We start from the raw sequence: 19,796 nt of genomic DNA on the forward strand, positions 1-19,796 counted from the left end.
CTCTCCTATTCATCAGCACGTTCACATTTGTTTGCTAGGTAGGGTAACAGTAACATAAATATCTGTAACAATTAGTAGTAGACTGATGTTGAATTAAAAAACAAAAACAAAAACAAAACCCACCAAAACCCAAACCAAAACAAAAAAAACCACTGGTAAACTGACCAAAAAGACATAAAAAGAATTTCAGTATCTGTCTCCACTCACTTTAGGGAACCCTTCTCCTCTGTTTATTTTCTCTTCTGGCTCACAAGCTCCTGGCATCCCTCCTACCATGGTGTTTACATTCTAGTTTCCATCACCAGCAACATGAAAAAGGTGCTTCATTCACCCACACATACCTCCTTGCCACAAAGGTCAAGAGAATCATTTACCAATGAAGGTCCACCATTTTCCCTCACAAATTACCCGTACGAAGCCAAGAATTGCCCCCATCCTGTGCTACTGGCTGTGTTCAACAGCCGCACCTCATCACGTCAACAAGTGTCTGCGCCTCCCCAGGACCCGCACAATTGAAAGGAAAAAACGATTCTTACCATCTAATGGTTTCCCGGCACAGAAAAATTACCAGTATAATGGTGACAGAATCATAAAACGCACTAGTTAAAATCTTCCATGAAGGAGTCTGGGGTGGGGTTTTTTTTGGTAATAAATAGTTTTTTCGCTTAACAACCTTCATCCAAAAGAAGCCCAGCTCACTTTAAAACATCTTTCTTACTAGAATAAGAGGATTTTAGTGTTATGGCTACAGCAATTATAGTCTGGCTGATGCTAGTTAACTTGCTCACACAGACAAGCCCTAGAATTTTCAGCAAACAAGTGATCCGGGTTTATACTTTGTACAGCCTAAAGCCAATATAGTTAACATTTCTTTGATCCTTGAGCTTCACACTTCAGAGAGCTGCAGGAGAGAGGAAGTGCTGGAGGCCTGGTAGTTTCAGGAACCGTTAATTATAGGAACTCATCATGAAGGACATTGCTAGAAGTTCTCTTCAGACCATCTGAAAGTATTAGAGATAATCCGATGGTTTAAATATAAACAGTGCAGTTGCTGTCACACAGTTGTCCATGAAAGATAAAGTCTCAGTGCTTTTTTTTCCCCAGACTATCTGTAAGGTGTTGAACAGGAAAGAAATTTACCACAGTATAAGCTCCTTCCATTAACACGTGTTCCCTAGCATGTTTTTCATGTTTGATCTCAAAGCAAATTATAAATTACATCCATTTTTTAACTGTCTACTATTTTATAAATATTATGGCTAAAATTTTCAAAAGACTGGCTATTAAATTTAGTCAGCAAAGTTAAAGTACACGCTTGTGAACTCATTTTTGAAACAGAATTCATCCTAAATGAGAGTTACGGTCTTTTTATGGGAAAAAATAAAAGTGACATTCAGCTGGCCACAATTATAAAATTAATGAGCTATTCAAAATTATTTGTGTCCTTTTCAAATAGTATGTATAAAAACACACGGCAAGTTATTGGTAAAAGCAGGAATAACATCGTATTGAACAAGTTCACTTTCTTAAGAGTTCTCCACTGTCTAACAATGTATTTTATAAATACCCAGGTTTATATTATAGTGGTTCCCTATAAGAATGAATTCTTCTTTATGACAATAGTCACCTAAAGTGTAGAGCCCTTTTCACAGTCAACTGAAAATCTGGTGGCCTGAGTCTAAAAAGACCAGCAATATAACAAGTTGGATTTTACTTTTTAATCTGAGCCTCCACTGAAATGCTGAAAAGAAACTTTCTCTTTAAATCCTGTCCAGAATTAAATCTAGAAAGCCGTAGCCCATCCTTTACCAGCTGCTTTTTCACTTACTAATTTAAGAACAACACTTCTTCCTGTTGCACACTTACCAGGAAGCAGCTATGCCATGAATGTGTTATAAACACTACCCGTCTCACAGGCTGCATGGCTTTCTGAAAAACAAGACAACCTAATGGAAGTGCTGCTCTTTATCATCCTCTACTTCCTGCCCACACTCTGGTTACTTAATTCAATACTAAAGTTAGAGCCTGTGAAAGAATTTCACATCTCATTTTCCTTCCATGCTTCCCCTTTCAATCTGAGGTCTTTGATGATATACTGATTTCCCTGGAAGTCCACTTTCTCACAGAAATGCTGCAAATGCAAAGGCAGAGGGATAATCAAAATTCAAGGCATCACTTACTGAGAACAAACCTTCTGGGGCACCGAAGATGACAAATACATATAAGTTTTCAAACAACATGACAGAAAAACTTCTTTGCACCAAACAGCAACATTTGAGCACCAGAAAGAATGCAACACCTCATCTGGATCACCAACACAGTGTTTCAATGCGTGCCTCAGCGTAACTCAGAGATGATCCCTTCGGGGTGGATGTGCAACTGCAGATAACCACGCGATGAATGTTCATTTCTGAAGTTTCCATAGTATATCCATTCCATGTGCCCTAAATACCACTAAATGCTTCTCAATACCCTACCAAAGGCAAAATAGCTATAGGAAAGGCTATAATTATAGAATACCATAGACAGAGAGATGGAGCTTGAGGGCACTGTCTATATCCTATGTCTTTGCAATAGCTACATATTTTTTTAAGAATTGCCAAGTAACAACTTCTCCTAAACAATCACAGGAAGTGGACCATGCTTCACACAATAAAAAGGGATAAAAATATCTATTTTATCCCCTGCTTCCCAAGGGGGAAAGATTCATTCCTGATCCCAGATCTTGTAATCGGTTCCATGGTGAATGTGAGAAGATGGTGGGGAGAACACAGGACAAGTAAAATCAGTTGTTATTAAAGGGTTTGGGAGAAGAGCAGAAAAAACATACTTCTTATCCACAAGCAACCACTGGAAACGCTGAAGCACGCTGTTAGTGCCAAATAAATATAATGAAAACAAACAGTTTCAGTCTCCCCTCAGGCCCCTTAGAGACCTCAATACTTCAAAACCAAAAACTTGTCTCATAACTTAACTTTCTACAGTCATTCCAAAATTAAATCTGCTGTGCAGTTTACTAAACTCAGGCTTAAAACTGTTCTGGTTCTTTACCCCAGTGTCCCGTTCAGAAGAAATGGTGAGGAAAGTTCTTATAATTTGTCTAAATTCATTCAGGACCAATTTATAATATCAATAGCAACAAAACTGGTTATACTTCAGCTGAAACAGTTCTTGGTTGGTGATGTTTACCCATAATTTATTTATACGGAATAACTTTATCCCTTCTCAACCTTCACTTGACTATACTAAAGGACAAAAGCTTTCTAATTTGCTCTTTGAAAGATAAATACTCTGTAACTCTGATCAGCCTAGTAGTCTGTCTTTGCACCTGTTCAATTTCAGTCCATCTCTCTGTTCACTGCAAGGGAAGAGCATCGGACACAATACTCCAAATGAGGTCTCAGGAAGGCTTTATGAAATGCTATTAGCATTTCTCCCTCTCTCTACAAAAATATGTCTAATGCATCATAGAAGCACATTAGCCTTTTTCACAGCTGCATCACACTGGTGGCTCAGAGCCATCTTAGTGGCATTATCACTGCACTTTACCTAATTCAGACTGCTACAACCATTAAATCATCTACACAACATCCTGTGATGTTAACAGATGTTCTTCTCATTGTAAATATTTGCATATTGAGATAAAGACTAGCATGACCTGTCTGAGACCAGACACTGGGGGCTCTCAGAGCTGAATTAGTAACTGAGATTTTCTGATTCTTAATCCTAAATACACACCTCGAAACACTAGCAGCAAAGAGATGAACTAGTGCAGAGTAACCAGGGTGCTCCTGATACTCCACACCAAATGCCTGTGCCTCCTCTCAAAAGCCATTTCTAAACGGATGGTTATAGACAGCCGCTTCTCTCCTCTACCATGTAATTGCATTAACCTGCTGAGAAGCCACACAGAAGATACCTAGAAAGGTCAAACCTCCACCCACTTTGACATGGGGGTGGTGTCCCCACTGCTTGCTCTCACCTTCATGTCCTCAGCTGGCACTGAAAGTGACTTTTTGTGGTGATTTCATCTAGACAAGCCTCCAGGTGTTAGGCCACCTCCTCCCACACGTACTTGCTCTTAGCTGCCAGAGCAAAAGCTGCTCAACTATAGTGACTTCTAACAGAGCTCGTGTTTACACCCATATATTCTCCTGAAAAAGGTTTTCAGGATTCTGAATTTATAATTTCAGTGCTCTTCTTGTTCTAAAATTCAGATCATACTGAAAGTGATGGTTTACAATAAAAAGACAAAAGAATTAAAAATGCAGGAGCACAAATTCAAACAATAACGACGGACAAAGGAGCTGACTGGCACCAAGCAAACAGCTTGGTGGTTCCTACACAAGGTAGTGTGCTGTAGCTACTCACATCATAGTGTTAATTTCACAATCACAATCAAATGCTCCTAATACTATCTTTGCGAAAAGTTTGCCCAGACCATGAACATTACCAGAACTAGACAGAACATGAATTACTTTCCCATAAAGCTCAAGATCTCTTAATTGCCTCAGAAATGCCATGCATGATTTGCAGTTGCGTTCCAAAAAAATACTTTTTCTTCCAAGCAACTCGCAGAGCAAGCACTGTTCTCTGAGCTAAGACATGGGAATCTTCTTTGTAAATAAAGCAAGCATTCAAGTCAAGCAACACCCTACCACTTCTTCTGAGAAAATAAATATCCTACTTGAACTTGGTTTCTCTTTTTAGTCCATTATCAGATGTACACCTTAACCATTTCCCATTCATATCTGTAGTATGAGCTGTCCCCCACAGATGAACGCATTACTGGTAAGAGAAAACGCTCACAAATTCCTAAGGCAGATGGATGACTTCTGCTAGTACCCTTTAGTGTAAAAGTCAATGTTAGTAACAGTGCTGCACTGAGACAGTCTAGCTGTGCAAAGCCTTGAGCATTACCTCATAGAAATTGTAGACTAATATAACTCACTACATCAATTCTACAGATCAAATATATGTATCTTCTAGATATTTATGTTTTTAGAGCACTTTCATGCATCACGGAAGGCAGGTATGGACCAGAAACCACTGAGTTGACGTGACCTGGCATGTTACTGCTGGTCAGCTGAGCTGAGTCAGTTACAAGGAGGGGTAGATATTCTTCCCAGTTAGCTACCTGCCCAGCAGCAGGGAAAAAAATAACTCCACAGTGACTTAAGCACATGTCTCTTACTTTACAATGGACGGGATGAAACAGCCATCATACAGCCAGTTTGCAAAGCCTGATGAGGACCCATCTCATACCAAGCTGCAGTAAGTGACACCCAGCATTTTCTTAATCTGCAGTAGCGCAATTTGCCCCAGGATATAAAAATGGTTTTCTGTCCTCTGTGCCACATGCTCATGTATCTATTTGGCCCTTTTGTTTTTGATAATGGGAAAGGTTATGCTTCACTGAAATTGCAGATAAGTATCAGGCACAATTCTGGTTAGGTTCTTGGTCTAGGATACACGGAATATAAAATGCACACACTGTTTTTTGAGTGCACACTTGACTTATTCTGATAAAAAAGTAATCTGAAGACCAGGACAACTACCTCCTCATGTTTACAGTTGAGATCTATGTAAATAATTTTTATATACTAAAATATCTGAGTCCATAAATTTGGAAAAAAAGAAGTGTATTTTTTATTTCTAATATGGAATCTGCATGCAGAAAACCAGCATGATTTCAGGAAGTTTTCAAATATTACTTTTATTTGAATAAAAATGCATGTACCTCTTGTAAAGTCCTACCAGCAAAATGCACTCACCATCTTAGTTGAAAAATACACATGCCAAGATACATTTGCAAATAAGGCATACAGTTTGCACGTATACAAATACTTAAATCTTTGTATGGACACATGGTAAAAGAAACATTGCAGTTTGCAAGCAAAAATGAGCAGGCAGTGTTTCAAATTGACAATGTGGTACAGAGTTAAAAGGAAGGACAAGAATTAAAGTAATTTACAGTAAATTACCCGTATTGGCCAGAGATGACACACAGTTACGAGACTAAATCAAGGAAGTTTGCACTGCTGCCGTATGGTGCTTGATCTTTCAATTAATGTCTCAAGAATACTGAATTATCTGTATCTGAGCACTGTTTGTTTTTGATGTTAGCATGAAAGAAGTAGGTTTTTTTTAAATCACAACACACTTGAACAGATTCAATTATCACCAGTACTTCCATTTCTAGTCTCCAAGTTCCACTCCTCCCTTCTGACTGACCTCACCACTTTACCTTTTAATCTTTAGAATCTTATCTATCAAAACTATCAGAGTAAGAAAAAAATAAAGTATAGGCCCAACACGGAGCCCGTGCCTATGTTGAAGAGCCTAACTCCCTTCAAATTCAGGGAATCTAAAGCTCCTAGATGTATGCTTATCTACAGCACACTCCTTTCTAATGGTCAGTGAAGAGTATCTTTCAATGAATGTACTTTCTGAAGACAGCATGCATGCATGTGTATGACGCGAAAGTATAGGTGTGACACAGGATAAGGACTCAGCATATGCAAATGTCAGATGGGATAATAACCTGCAAACCAGAAACAATACAGTGTAGTTAATGGCCATAAAAAAAAGGAAGCAAGAAACTACAGGAGGAGGGCCCAAAAATTTTACAAGTGTTATTTTACCAGGTTTGCTAGAGGCATCACTTCAGTGATAATTTTGGCTCGAGTTTCCTAACTTTGATCAATTTACAGTAAATTTAGATTTGTTCAGAAGATCAAAAGCAAAACACACTAGACCAGAATTACTTCCTTCAGTTTCCTGTCTTGCATTGTGTATCAAAGGCAACAGCACAGGCAATTAAGATTTCCTAAAACTGCTCATGCCACACATACCCATTGAAGTTCTCCATACAGAGTAATCAGCTGGCCACTCAGACACTGAGCAGTGGACTGTAAACTAGGTCTCTCATCTTTTTTAGCACATTCACGACATCCCAGCGAAAATATTCAGTATTAGCAATTAAATTAATATTACAGGTGACATTTGACAAGGTTGCCCACATTCAGAGTTTGAAATCAAACCATGCTGATGAACCTCTACACCACGTAGATGTAGTCTCCTCGGCACACACTACAGGTGAGTATAGGGAAACAGACTGGAAGCACAAGGTAGTTTCCACAGATTATAGTGCCTGATATTTAACACATTAAGTTGGATGTTGAGGCACAAAGTTACAGCTTTGTTGAAAGATCAGTAGAAATATGTGCATCACTTAGAAACGGAGTAACTCCTAATATGAATTGGTTGGACCTAAATACCTGCTGATATATTCCAGGTAAATGGTGCAGTATTTTTTGAAAGCCAGAGTATTAAACTAAGATAATCTAATGAAAAGCAGAAAGTATCAGTGTCGAAGAATAAATATTTTTAAAATACAATTTTGTATTTTTCATGTAGGACCTACTGATGAAGAAATACAATTTAAAAAATAAGATAATTTCATAGGAATTTTAGTGTATTTTATTTAATAGATTCCTGTGGTGCATGTCAGGCTAAACAGCCCAGTCAAGATATCTGAAATTAGTCTAGACATGAGAAGAGGCATACTCTGCATAGTAAGACTTCTGAAAGGCTTTGAAAAGAAACACTTTGGAGTGCATTCTCCTGAAGTAGTTCTTTATATAAAGATAAAACATATTTTAAAACATAATTGTCAGATACCTTCACACTTCTGAGAGCCAACGATTCTGCTCATGGATTTCTTACTACATGCAAATGAGTTGCTATTCACCTCAGCAATCTCCATGTCAGTAAAAACGCTTATCTGAGCAAGTTTTACCCATGCTTTGGTGTTTGCAGGATCAGGTTTCTGGTTTGCGGTTACCTGACATATGGGTCAAATATCTATTCCAAAAAATACTGTCCAGAAAAGGTTATGTTAGAGCAACAGAAAAAGGATGCAAGATACTAATTATTTACTTCAGGACCCCTATGCCTTCCTGATGATCAAGCACGCTAATGGCAGTCTGCATCACAATTATCCTAAACATCAATACAACAATAAAACAACCCATGCCATCTGAAAGAGCTACAATTCAGTGCAATTAACACCAAAGCTTCTCTTACAGTTACTAAGTTCACTGAAAACATTGGTAAATAACTTAAGACACTTACACACAGAAGAGCTTTAGAAAGGAGGTATTTCCAATTTCCCTAAAACATGTCCTGCACTAGTGACTACTGCAGACGCTGCTCTGAGTAATTCCACCCAATCTCGGATACTAAGTCAATGTTAGAATACTAACGTAGTAGCAAAAGACAGTGAAAAAACAAGGCGATGTATTGTTTTGGGGTAAATCCTGTTGAGATCAGGGAAGGCAAATGAGGAAAAAAAAGAAAGCAGAAAGACTCTACTCCAAATTGCTTCACTGCAGGATATCCACACTCATTTCAACATATGGAGAAGACCGAAATTTTTCAAGGGAAACTTATGGAAGTAAAAGCAATTACCAATGATATGATGTTTTTTCCGTTGAAGTTACTTCTTTTTAAACCTTTGACTATTTTTAGTGCATTATTTCTAATGGATTTCTTTCAGCTTTGGATTCACATTTTTTAAGTTTCCTCCTCTCAAAGACACAGAGAAAAGAGGAAGTAAGCAAAACGCTTAGAAACAGAGTAAGATCGAAATTTTAATTAAGGGTTTAAAATTTCTATCCTATTAAGTCCCAAGGAAATATTTTTTTTCTATTTTCAGCTATTTCATCCTTTGCAGAAAGTATTTTTGCATGTTGTCAAAACAGCTCTTATCAAAATATTTGCAGTCTAACAGTCATGTTGACCCTGTCCAGTTTGAAGGAAAAAATGGGCGAGTTGACTCGTGCGCAACACACAAGCAGCAACCCTAACTGAGCACATTCTCCACCCCTTATTCCATACCATGCCCACATTATCCAATACACCGTCATTAACTACCAGCCCCCTTCCCATCTTTTAATACAATGCACAGACCACCCCTGTGAAATGTCTGTAGAATGTCCATACATGTCCACAAATGTCCACTGAGTCCATTTAGTCCATGACTTTAGACCCCATCTTTTATGGTGGTCACTCAGGACAGAAGAGGTGGTGTGGTGCGTGGAGTTACTGGGCACCAAAGCCAGCTCAGGTCGGGTCACTGCTGCACTTGCACTGCTTCTTGTAAGGTTTGTTCTCCATTGGTTCAGGTGGTTCCTGCTATAGTAATTCCTATTAACATGCAACTTAAATCATGAGTTACAACAATTTAAAGCTATATCCATTACAATCTTCACCCTTTGGACCAGGCCATAGGGTTTAACATTGCAATGAACTCCTCACTTGCCCCTAGTCTGGTTAGCATCAAGGGGTTCCTGCTATACTAATTCCCATAACATGCAACTCAAATCATGGATTATTTTCACCCAGAATTAAATTACCTTGAGGTACACATGGGAATTCCCCATCCCTTTGCATTACCCACCAAGTGTTCCCAGGTCCTTAAGCAAAAACCATCCTACAAACAGGTTTACCCTTTCCTGAGGAAGGAATAACCCTGACTGTTTTTCCCAACGAGTTCCTTATATGTACCGTGTGGATCTTATCTCCTTCCACAGTGCACTGGGGTTTTAATGGGGCAGGGCCAGGTCAGCTGGCAGATCCACTAGTATTAACTAGCCAAGTGGCTTCTGCTAAATGTGTATCCCAATGCTTGAATGTCCCAACACCCATTGCTCTCAGTGTAGTTTTTAACAGTTCGTATCATTCATTTTTCCTGAAGGCTGGTGTATAACAGGGGATGCGATACAGCCAGTCAATTCCATGCTCCTTAGCCCAGGTATCTATGAGGTTATTTCAGAAATGAGTCCCATTGTCTGCTTCAATTCTTTCGGGGTGCCATGACACCATAAGATTTGCTTTTCAAGGCCCAAGATAGTATTCTGGGCACTCTGCTGCCAGAGGGATCGAGGAAAACGTGTTGGCAATATCAGTTGTTGCATACCATTTGGAAGCCTTCAACTTCAGTTCATATTGGAGTTCGAGCATGTCTGGTACGGCAGCACTCAAGTGGTGGTGTGACTTTGTTCAGGCCTCCATAGTCCACTGTTAGCCTCCACTCTGCATTAGATTTTTGCACTGGCTGTATGGGACTACTAAAGGGTGAATGAATCTTACTGATCACTCCTTGACCCTCCAGTCACTGGATCAACTTACGCATGGGAACCAGGGAGTCTCGACTGGACTGATATTGTCACTGGTGCACTGTCATGGTAGCAATTGGAACCTGCTGTTCTTTAACCCGCAGCAACCCCACCATAAACAGATCCTCTGAGAGAACAGGCAAGCTAGACAGCTGTTTAATATTCTCTGTACTCAAGGCAGCTATACCAAAAGACACCAGTAGCCTTTCAGGTCTTTGAAGTACCTTCTTCTAAGGTAGTCTATGCCAAGGATACACAGAGCCTCCGGACCAGTCACAATAGCATGGCTTTTGCCGCTCATTCCCAGTTAGGCTTACCTCAGCCTCCGACATAGACAGTTTTGGGGATCCTCTCATTACTCAAGAAGTACAGATGGATTCTGCCCCTTTGTAATCTGACGGTATTATCTGACAATACACTGTGCACCAGTCCCAACTAGAACTTTATATTCCTGTGGGCTGATGTGCCAGGCCATCGAATCCACACAGTCCAGTAAACCTGGTTGTCCCTTTCCTCCACCTGGACAAAGGCAGGGCCCCTCTATTCCTGATCAGAGTCTTCATTACTTGATTTTTTTAACTGCAAAACGGAGTCCCTCCATCAGGGTCAAAAATATGATCAGCCCTTCTACTCCACCCAACAGACACCAGAGCAGTAACTTTCCAGAATGGATGCTTTTTGACTGTTGTTTTTCCTTTAAGTTCACCATCCCACTTCCTCACATCCTCCCCCTGGTCATGCAGGAAGAACCACAGGGTTGCACATGCTGTGTGTCACCGGTACCCTTTCCCTTGAACAGAAAAAGGCTGATTCTTAATAGCTGAGGCCTTCGTTGGAGTGCATGAAGAAGACATACCCTTCTTGGCTTGCTCGAGCATTTTTTGGCTCAGTCTGCAGCTGAGACTCAGGGACACACAGAGGGAGGGAGGGAGGGAGGGAGGGAGATTATCTTCATATTTTCCAAGTTATCTGTCCATCTATAGCTGGTGCATCCATGTCTGTCCAGCTCACTGTTGCCAGGGTGTGGGTGTATGATGTCGGTGCATTTCGTACAAGCTTTTGATATATGGACCACATGCACCAGATTTCACCTGGGTCTTTGGATGCCTGGTTGTTATAGATCACCTCCGACAAGGCTAATCCCCTCAGATACTGGATACCTCCCTCAACGTTGGTCTGTTTGCTTCGTGAATTTGCAAGTTCTTCCTTGAGGGGATACCTGTCCTTCATATTTGACAGGAGTCGCCATCAAAGACTAAGGACTCCTGTCTTTTTCCAGTACATTTGTCAATGGCCTTATCCTTAGCAAGGGATTCTAGCTGCTAGACTTCCTTTCCCTCTAATTCCTGACTACTGGCCCCAATATCCCAGAATAAGAGTAACCAGCTGAGAATTAACTCACCTGGTTGACAGCTAAAATCTTTTCACATATCTCGCAGCTCACTTAGGGATAGGGACTGAGTGGTTTCTGTCTTATCTACAATCTGTCTCTTCCTCCTCCTGTTCTTGTGACTGCTCTGCTGCAAAACAGGCTGCCTCTTGTGATTCTTTCTCCTGCTCCCTTCTTAGGAGAAGCTTCTTCATCCCTTACGAAATGAGCTGACTTCTGTTTCCATTGTTTTTTTTTTACTTATAGGGGCAACTGATATAGTGTTGGGTTTGGCCACAGTGTCTGTTGGTTTGTTTTCCCTCTCTTTTCCCTGAGGGTGCTGTATAATATTGAGCAGTGTTTGGTAGGTACTTGCCAGGGCCCAGCGCAGTGTGGTAAGTTGTGCCTCTCTGGAATAGCCACAGCACTTTTTTTTTTTTTTTTCCCCCAAACATTCTATCACTTCATCAGGATCCTGTAGTTGTTCAGGAGTGAAATTCCAGACCATTGGAGGTGAGAAGTTCTCTAGATACCTGCCCATATTCTCCCACATGCTGTGCAACCCATGACCATATTCTCGTGGAGCCGGAGTCATATTCCTAAATTGAATGTTAACCTCAGACAAAACCAAAGCAATATTTCTAAGAAATACCAATAGAAGCTTTTTAAGTACCCAAGGATGTTCAAGATACTGATAAGTTATTATATAAAAAAAAAATCACATAAGAAGGTAGTGAAGGTGCCATTCTGTATTTCCTCCAGAAAAACACCTTTCAGAGGAAGAAAGTATAATTCTTAATTGTCTCCATGAGATGGTACCTGAAGTACAGCAATGACTTCAGTACAGAACACAAATAGCAGATTAAGCTCAAGGTTAGTGTTTTAATAAGAAATCTCCCAGGCAAAACATCACTAATCAGTACAGAGCACAGCAAACTGCAAAAGCCAACACCAATCTTTAACAGATACAGCAAAAAAAAAAAAAAAAAAAAAAGAAAAAGAGCATAGTGCAGATCAGATAAACTAATATAGAGAACAGATGAATCAATATCATGACTTGCAACTGTTAACAGATATAAATCCCTTCTAATGTGCTCTGGTCAATCTGTTATTATCTCAAACCCTTCAAGCCCCACATTGTTTGCCGACAAAGGACTATCGTGGTTTAACCCCAGCCAGCAGCTACACACCACACAACCACTCCTCCACTCTCCCCCAGCAGGACGGAGGGGAAGAGAACTTCGGAAGGGTAAAAGTGAGAAAACTCATGGGTTGAGATAAGAACAGTTTAATAAGTAATAACAATAGTAATAATAACAACAATAATGGAAAGGAAAATAACAAAAAGAGAGATAAATAAAACCCAAGAAAGACAAGCGATGCAAATGAAAAACAACTGCTTATCACCAACCAACCGATGCCCAGCCACCCCCTGTGCGGCAGCCTCCCAGCCAACCTTCCACCCAGCTTTATATGCTGAGCATGACGTCATATAGTATGGAATATTCCTTTGGTCAGTTGGGGTCAGCTGTCCCAGCCATGTCCCCTCCCGACTTCCTCTGCACCCCCAGCCTACTCGCTGGTGGGGTGGTATGAGAAGCAGAAAAGGCCTTGACTCTGTGTAAGCACTGCTCAGCAATAATGAAAACATCCCTGAGTTACCAACACTGTTTCCAGCACAAATCCAAAACATAGCCCCATACGAGCTAATATGAAGAAAATTAACTCTACCCCAGACAAAACCAGCACACTAAGAAAGGCAACCTCAGAGAAAAAGGAGTAAAATTTTGAACATTATGTATGAAATTAATAGTTTTACATATTTCAGCACCATTTTTATCAAGACACAGTATGTGTTTATATGGGACCAGTTTAATCCCAAATGGAAACGGAAATATGAGGTACCTGTAAACATCATTATACAGGCTGCAGCATAATGATTATGGACTTTAAAAAACCAAAAATTATTCTGACCAAAAAAGCCATCCTGATGCTAAAGCTTTTATTTTCAGATCAGGCTGAGTTAAGAACATACCTTTGTCTCACAGCAACATAAATATTGCATGTGCATTCCTATATTTAGCCATCCTATGCACTATAGATTGAAAGAAGCAGCTAGATATTGCCTGTAAAAGAGTAATTTTCTTGATCATAATAGAAAAATAAACCAAAACAAGCCACGGAGGAGACAAGTTTTCCTCTTCCAGTCATTTAATCCTTTGCTTCCTCTTTTCCTAGAACAAGCCTTGACAAAGGCAGTATAATATTACCCCATGATTTTGAGTGTAGGCTCTCAGTTGTTTTGGTAGTAAAATTATATGCCAAGGGTTCAGGGAATCTTGGAAATTGAAACACATGCATGAGGTTTTTCCACCAATCTTCTCCAGTTAGCAACTCTTAATGGACCAACAGCACACAATTTCAGAACGGTGAGAGCCTACAATATATACATGATACATTAAAGTGAAGCAGGGATACTGAAATTGCTAGCCCTCCAGGGCAGAAACTAAAATATAACCTGATCCCAACATGGAGTTCAAATAATAAATAATGAGCAGATTTCTAAGACAAGTAGGCAACTGAAAACTCTTCTACCTGCAAGACGACCCAGCCTTTTCCTACCACTGCCATTCCCCAGCAGTGTGGACAGGAATAAGCGGAAGCCAGGGCAGAGACCTCCTGGGCCACCAATCTGTTACTATGTTGCACTACCTAAGAAATATATCCTAGAGGTATATAGAGGTGTACCTAGAGGTACACAGTAGGCCATCATGAGTTATGGTTACTAAAGAAACCACACGAGGAGTTTGCAGCCCAGAGTCCCAGCTCTCCATGTGGTACATCTGCTGCTCCAGCGAGGTATGCTTCAGTGGCAGGAAAGTGCCTTATATCAATCACACTCATTTCAAAGGGGAGATTAGAGACAAAAGAATACTTTAAAAAGTGATGCTTATTATGAACGACTATTAATTTGAAAATCTGTATTCAAACTACTGAAATTTACATTAAAAAATAAAGGTAATAAAGCCACATTTCTTTTTAGGAAGCTCTACAAGTGAAGAAACAGCATGTCTCCCAACTTTAATCTCCACTTTCAGTACATGACACTGGGAAGTTCTGATATATTTGTAAAAAATGCTGCTGTCAAATCTGTTTTCAGCAACTGCTGGAAGTTTGCTAGAAGTACGGGCAACTTATCTCGGATCCCTCAGTGGAGCAAAAATAATTCTTCATTTACTTGCTGCTTTGTACATCTCTGATTTTCACTTTGCTAGTGCTGGCCCAGCATGGGGATGTTTTCTTTATTCTGAGGTGATGGGGATGTTTTGTTTATTCTGGGGTGATGGGGATGTTTCACCACCACAAGTAACTCCCCTTTGGGCCAACAACCCACAGCAGCAACTGCAGGCAGCTAAACAGCAATTGCTGTGCCAAAGCATGCCCCGCCTCATGATCTCTCTACAGCTCCAGAGGGAGAACTTAGGTGAAGTATTCCCATACCTCTGTCAGCAAGTAGCAGAAGGTGCTTGTCACCAACGCTGGGAGCCAACTGCGCTCACAAAAGCTCCAGCACTTTCACCGGGGTTTCCTTGCCGTGGTAATCAAGGTGAAAGTGCTGGTGCCAGCTTAGTTCACATCTAATACAGGTCAGGAGACAGCTGGTATGAACCCAGCTACCACCTCATGGCTTGGAAATACTCCTGGGTCCATTATCTTATCGCAGGAATGTCTTTCCTTTATAGTCCATCCTTATGTGCTCTGTTTAATTGCACTTTCACTCCTGTTTCCTCCCTAAATACACACTTTTTTGGGGGTCTAACTTCTTAATCGTCTCTTTTAGGTCATCGCCTTGATTTCTTGTTCCTTGCAAACAGGAATGATTATTCCTGCCAAGTGTTTTTAGCTTCCGTCACAAGCCTAAATTTCAAGTAAGCATCACTAAAGTACATTTGATTTGCTGGAGAAATGGTCCCCTTCGGTCACTGAATTCAATTTCTCCTGTCAGAGGCAACCACATCATACATTTACTTTCCTAAACTGATCAGTTGCATCATTACCAATGATAAGAAGCGAAAATCTGAAACAGGGAGTGTGGGGGTGGAGTGCGGGGGTAGGGTGGGGTGGTTTTTTTGGGAGGGGGAAAAACACACGAAAAAAAACCCAACCCTTATTTTCAAGGATTTCAGCTAGACTGGAAATGCATTGTGTCCAAAGGCATCTGATATTAGGTCAATGAGATCTCTGCACTGTCTCCATTTCAGTGTCTCATTGTCAGTAGCAACAAGAGCTTCACCGGAGAAAAATACTGAGAAATGTCAAGAAACATCTCATAGCAGAGACCATCAAAAGAACTCTTTATTAATGAAGGTTGCTCAAATGACTAAAGCTGTTTGGTATCCAGAAGCCAGGACAGAAGGAGAAAGCATACGTACATTATCTGAACACTTCCCAGTCAGAAAACACAATTAAAATTATTTCATAAATGCAAATCGATCTATACCATAAACTCTTAGAAACAAGTATTACTGGCAAAACTCCAATTATCAGCAGTAACAAAATACATGTTTATACTGCATGTTTTCAACGTATCAAATACAAAAGTGAATTTTATAGACAATCAAATAAAAAACAGGTATCAGACATGCAGTTGAAAATGTAAGATAAGCAGCAGCTTAATAGACATAGATTTTAATTTGTCCAGAAGAGAATTCCCCTTGCTTTTTCACAATTTTTTGTTTTGAGAGGCGATAAATATTTAAATAACATTAACAAAAAGCCATTATTTAACTGACGGTTATGAAATCATACTCTGAATGTAAAGTCTTTGAGACAAAATATTCTGTCCTAGCATGGCAAATGCTTAGTTACGCGTGAACATATAGAGCAACAGCAGAACACCACAATTAGCAAAGTTTGGAATAATACCACTCTGCTTCAGTAAAAATCTAGAATTAAAAAATGGGATATTTAACAAACTATGCAGGATTTATTACCTTTGAGATGATATTCTAATACGCAAGATATAATCAGGTTTCCAAGGAACAACGCTAAAATGTAATAAAGGATCCAGATCTGATTCCTTAGCAACTCCTTCCATTTAATCATAAAAACAAGATAAATCCTTTTTACCAAAAATGAAAAGATGGACTAGGCAGATAGGAAACAAATCACTTAAGTACAGACATCAGAAACTAAAGTATGAGATGGCATACAAATCCTGTGGTTGACAGAGATAAATCTGTCAGATAAATTCAGAAGAATTAGAACTGACACTAAAACTACGGCTTGAGCAGAAGCTAGTACCAGTGCACAACAGGAAGACAGGAGGAGAGCTGTTTCAGACTTGTCTCTGCTTTGAAAATCCCCTAGCTTTATTGATTTGTGTCACCAATTCATCATCATTTTTAAAATAGCATATTTCAGAAAATACTATGTTCCTATAAACTGGGATCTTGAGAACTGATATTATTTGCATTGTCTGACAGTGCATTCTGAAAAATAACAATATTCCAGTGAAATATCATACATATTCCAGTGAAATATCATACCTGGGATGTGGCAATCCCAGGCACAAATACAGGTTGGGCGGAGAACGGCTGGAGAACAGCCCTGAGGAGAAGGACTTGGGGGTGCTCGTGGATGAGAAGCTCAACATGAGCCGGCAATGTGCACTGGCAGCCCAGAAAGCCAACCGCATCCTGGGCTGCATCAAAAGAAGTATGGCCAGCAGGACACGGGAGGTGATTCTACACCTCTACTCTGTGCTTGTGAGACCCCACCTGGAATACTGTGTCCAGCTTTGGAGTCCTCAACACAGGAAGGACATGGACCTGTTGAAACGGGTCCAGCGGAGGGCCACAAAGATGATCAGAGGGATGGAGACAGGCTGAGAGAGCTGGGGTTGTTCAGCCTGGAGAAGAGAAGGCTCCGAGGAGACCTCATAGCAGCCTTCCAATATCTGAAGGAAGCCTACAGGAGAGCCGGAGAGGGACTCTTTGTCAGGAGAGGTAGTGACAGGACAAGGGGTAATGGTTTTAAATTGGAAGAGGGGAGATTTAGATCAGATATTAGGAGGAAATTCTTTACTGTGAGGGTAGTGAAGCACTGGAACAGGTTGCCCAGGGAAGTTGTGGATGCCCCATCCCTGGAAGTGTTTAAGGCCAGGCTGGATGGGGCTTTGAGCAACCTGCTCTAGTGGGAGGTGTCCCTGCCCATGGCAGGGGGCTTGGAACTCAATGATGTTTAAGGTCCCTTCCAACCCTAGCCATTCTATGATTCTATGATTCTATCAAGTTCAAAGGAGACCTTATATAACATACAATGAGCAAATGCAGTACTTACTGTGAACACAAACTTACTAGCAAGGGATGACAGTATAGTCTCCCTGTAGCTCAAAATAAGGTGCTGCTGCCTTATCAAATAAGGACAATATTTTCTGTGTCAGAAGCGCTAAGTAAATCAGGAGCAATACACAAACTGATTGCTAATTAAATGATTTGTGAGCCTGTTGCACTTTCTTTCTTCTCAGGAGAGCAACAAGTTCAGAGTCTTGGACAGTTGCTGATGCTAGTAGTTGCCAAAAGAGATGTTTTTCCATTCTCTGAAGACCACTGAAATGAACCATCCTCCAGCCACCCCTTTTTCCCCCCTGAGTCTTCACAGACAGTAGCACATGCATCAGCCAGTCCTCGCTTCCTCTCACACATGAAGTATAACTATTCCTCTACGACTTGGAGAGCAAGAGGGCAAAAACTAACAAAGCAAGAAAGTTACCAACAAATTACGCTAATTCAAAAAAGGTCTTTCTTGTGGTATGCTTAACAATCACCAGGAATACAATACAGTGGCTACCACAGTTTGTAAGTCACTTTGTCATTCAATAATGCCCTATAATGCCTAAGGACGAAGACGTAAAAGATTAAACATCTAAAACAATTCCTCTCAATACAGTCTGATGATCAAGGGAGATGATGAGAAGGGAATTTAAGAAAGGCCCATTAACAATTATTTGGCAAAAGGGAAAAACTATCAATGCATGCAAAAAAAGAGTAAAAAACCAGATGTTTATGCTGATACACCTGATGTGATTACAAATGAAGAGTATACATTCAACATTTTCTACTTCCTCCTAAACACCACAATTTTGTCACAAGCGACGAGGTATTAAAAGCTCAGCATTTCAGCATACCAGAGGGACCAATTAAGACTTATGTAATCTGTGAGATTTGCCAAACCAAAACAAGTACCTCTATATTAGACAGTTTCTTCAACTATCCTTCAGGTGGAGGACCCATTTATGAACTTCTTTGCACTCAGCTGGTTGCAGTATGATCAGGTGATGTAAAGCAGCAATGAACACAACTACTATTTATCAAGTATTTAAAAGGCCAAAAACTGTGCAATAGCATTACTGAATATACTGAAACATGAATGCGTCACATAAAGAGTTAATGCACTCCTCTCCAACTACCTCAACTTATTATTTGAAGCAATAGCCTTCTGATTATTGCAATATTTCATTCAGTCTCAGAAAAAAAAAAAAAACACCACCATGCGCTAAGATTTTTATGTGGTGAAATTCCTCCCTGTACCAGAGATAATCTTTAATTCAGTTCAACATATTGTTTTCATTACAACAAGCTACAAATTACTTCCATCATAATCGTAACAGGTAAGGACTATGTTAAACCACATTCTCAGCTGATGGCCTAGCCTTTCTTTAAGTGTTGTCATGACTTTATCCAAATAAATTAACCTGTCCAGTATACATGTTGACATTTCATCTCAAAAGAGAGAACCACACTGTAAATAAAGCATTATAGAAAAATGGCTCAGCAGTGACTTGGCAAAGTTTTAATATTGATGCAAATATTTCTGGTATGAAAAGCAGAAGAATGCTGTAGGTATGAAGAATGCTTCTGTGAAGAGGAAATAGGGCAGGCTGATACCTTAACACTTAAGCAAATGTATTTGATGAGAATGCAGGAAATTGATACAATTGGGTCAAAACCTTTGAGGCTACTACATTTTAGAAAGTGAAGTAGGAAGAGAATCTGGAAGAAAACCAATTTTCTTAAAGGGTTTGGACTGGGGTGCCTATATACGTCTGTTTGTATGTGCATGTGTGCACACATGTACACGTGTCTGCACATACATGTGTATGTGTGCATTTGTATGTGTGTGTATAGAAACCATCACTGGCTAATAATTTAAAATAGCTTGCAGAAGAAAAGTACCTTCTATTC

General features: G+C 40.0%; 1 protein-coding gene across 1 annotated transcript in view; it reads right to left on the minus strand.

The window, feature by feature from the left end:
* The window catches only part of TBL1X (transducin beta like 1 X-linked), a 201,419-nt gene that overhangs the window by 144,752 nt on the left and 36,871 nt on the right, over positions 1-19,796 (minus strand). The window lies entirely within an intron of this gene.

Source organism: Numenius arquata, chromosome 1, assembly GCF_964106895.1.
Source record: "Numenius arquata chromosome 1, bNumArq3.hap1.1, whole genome shotgun sequence".
Taxonomy (NCBI): domain Eukaryota; kingdom Metazoa; phylum Chordata; class Aves; order Charadriiformes; family Scolopacidae; genus Numenius; species Numenius arquata.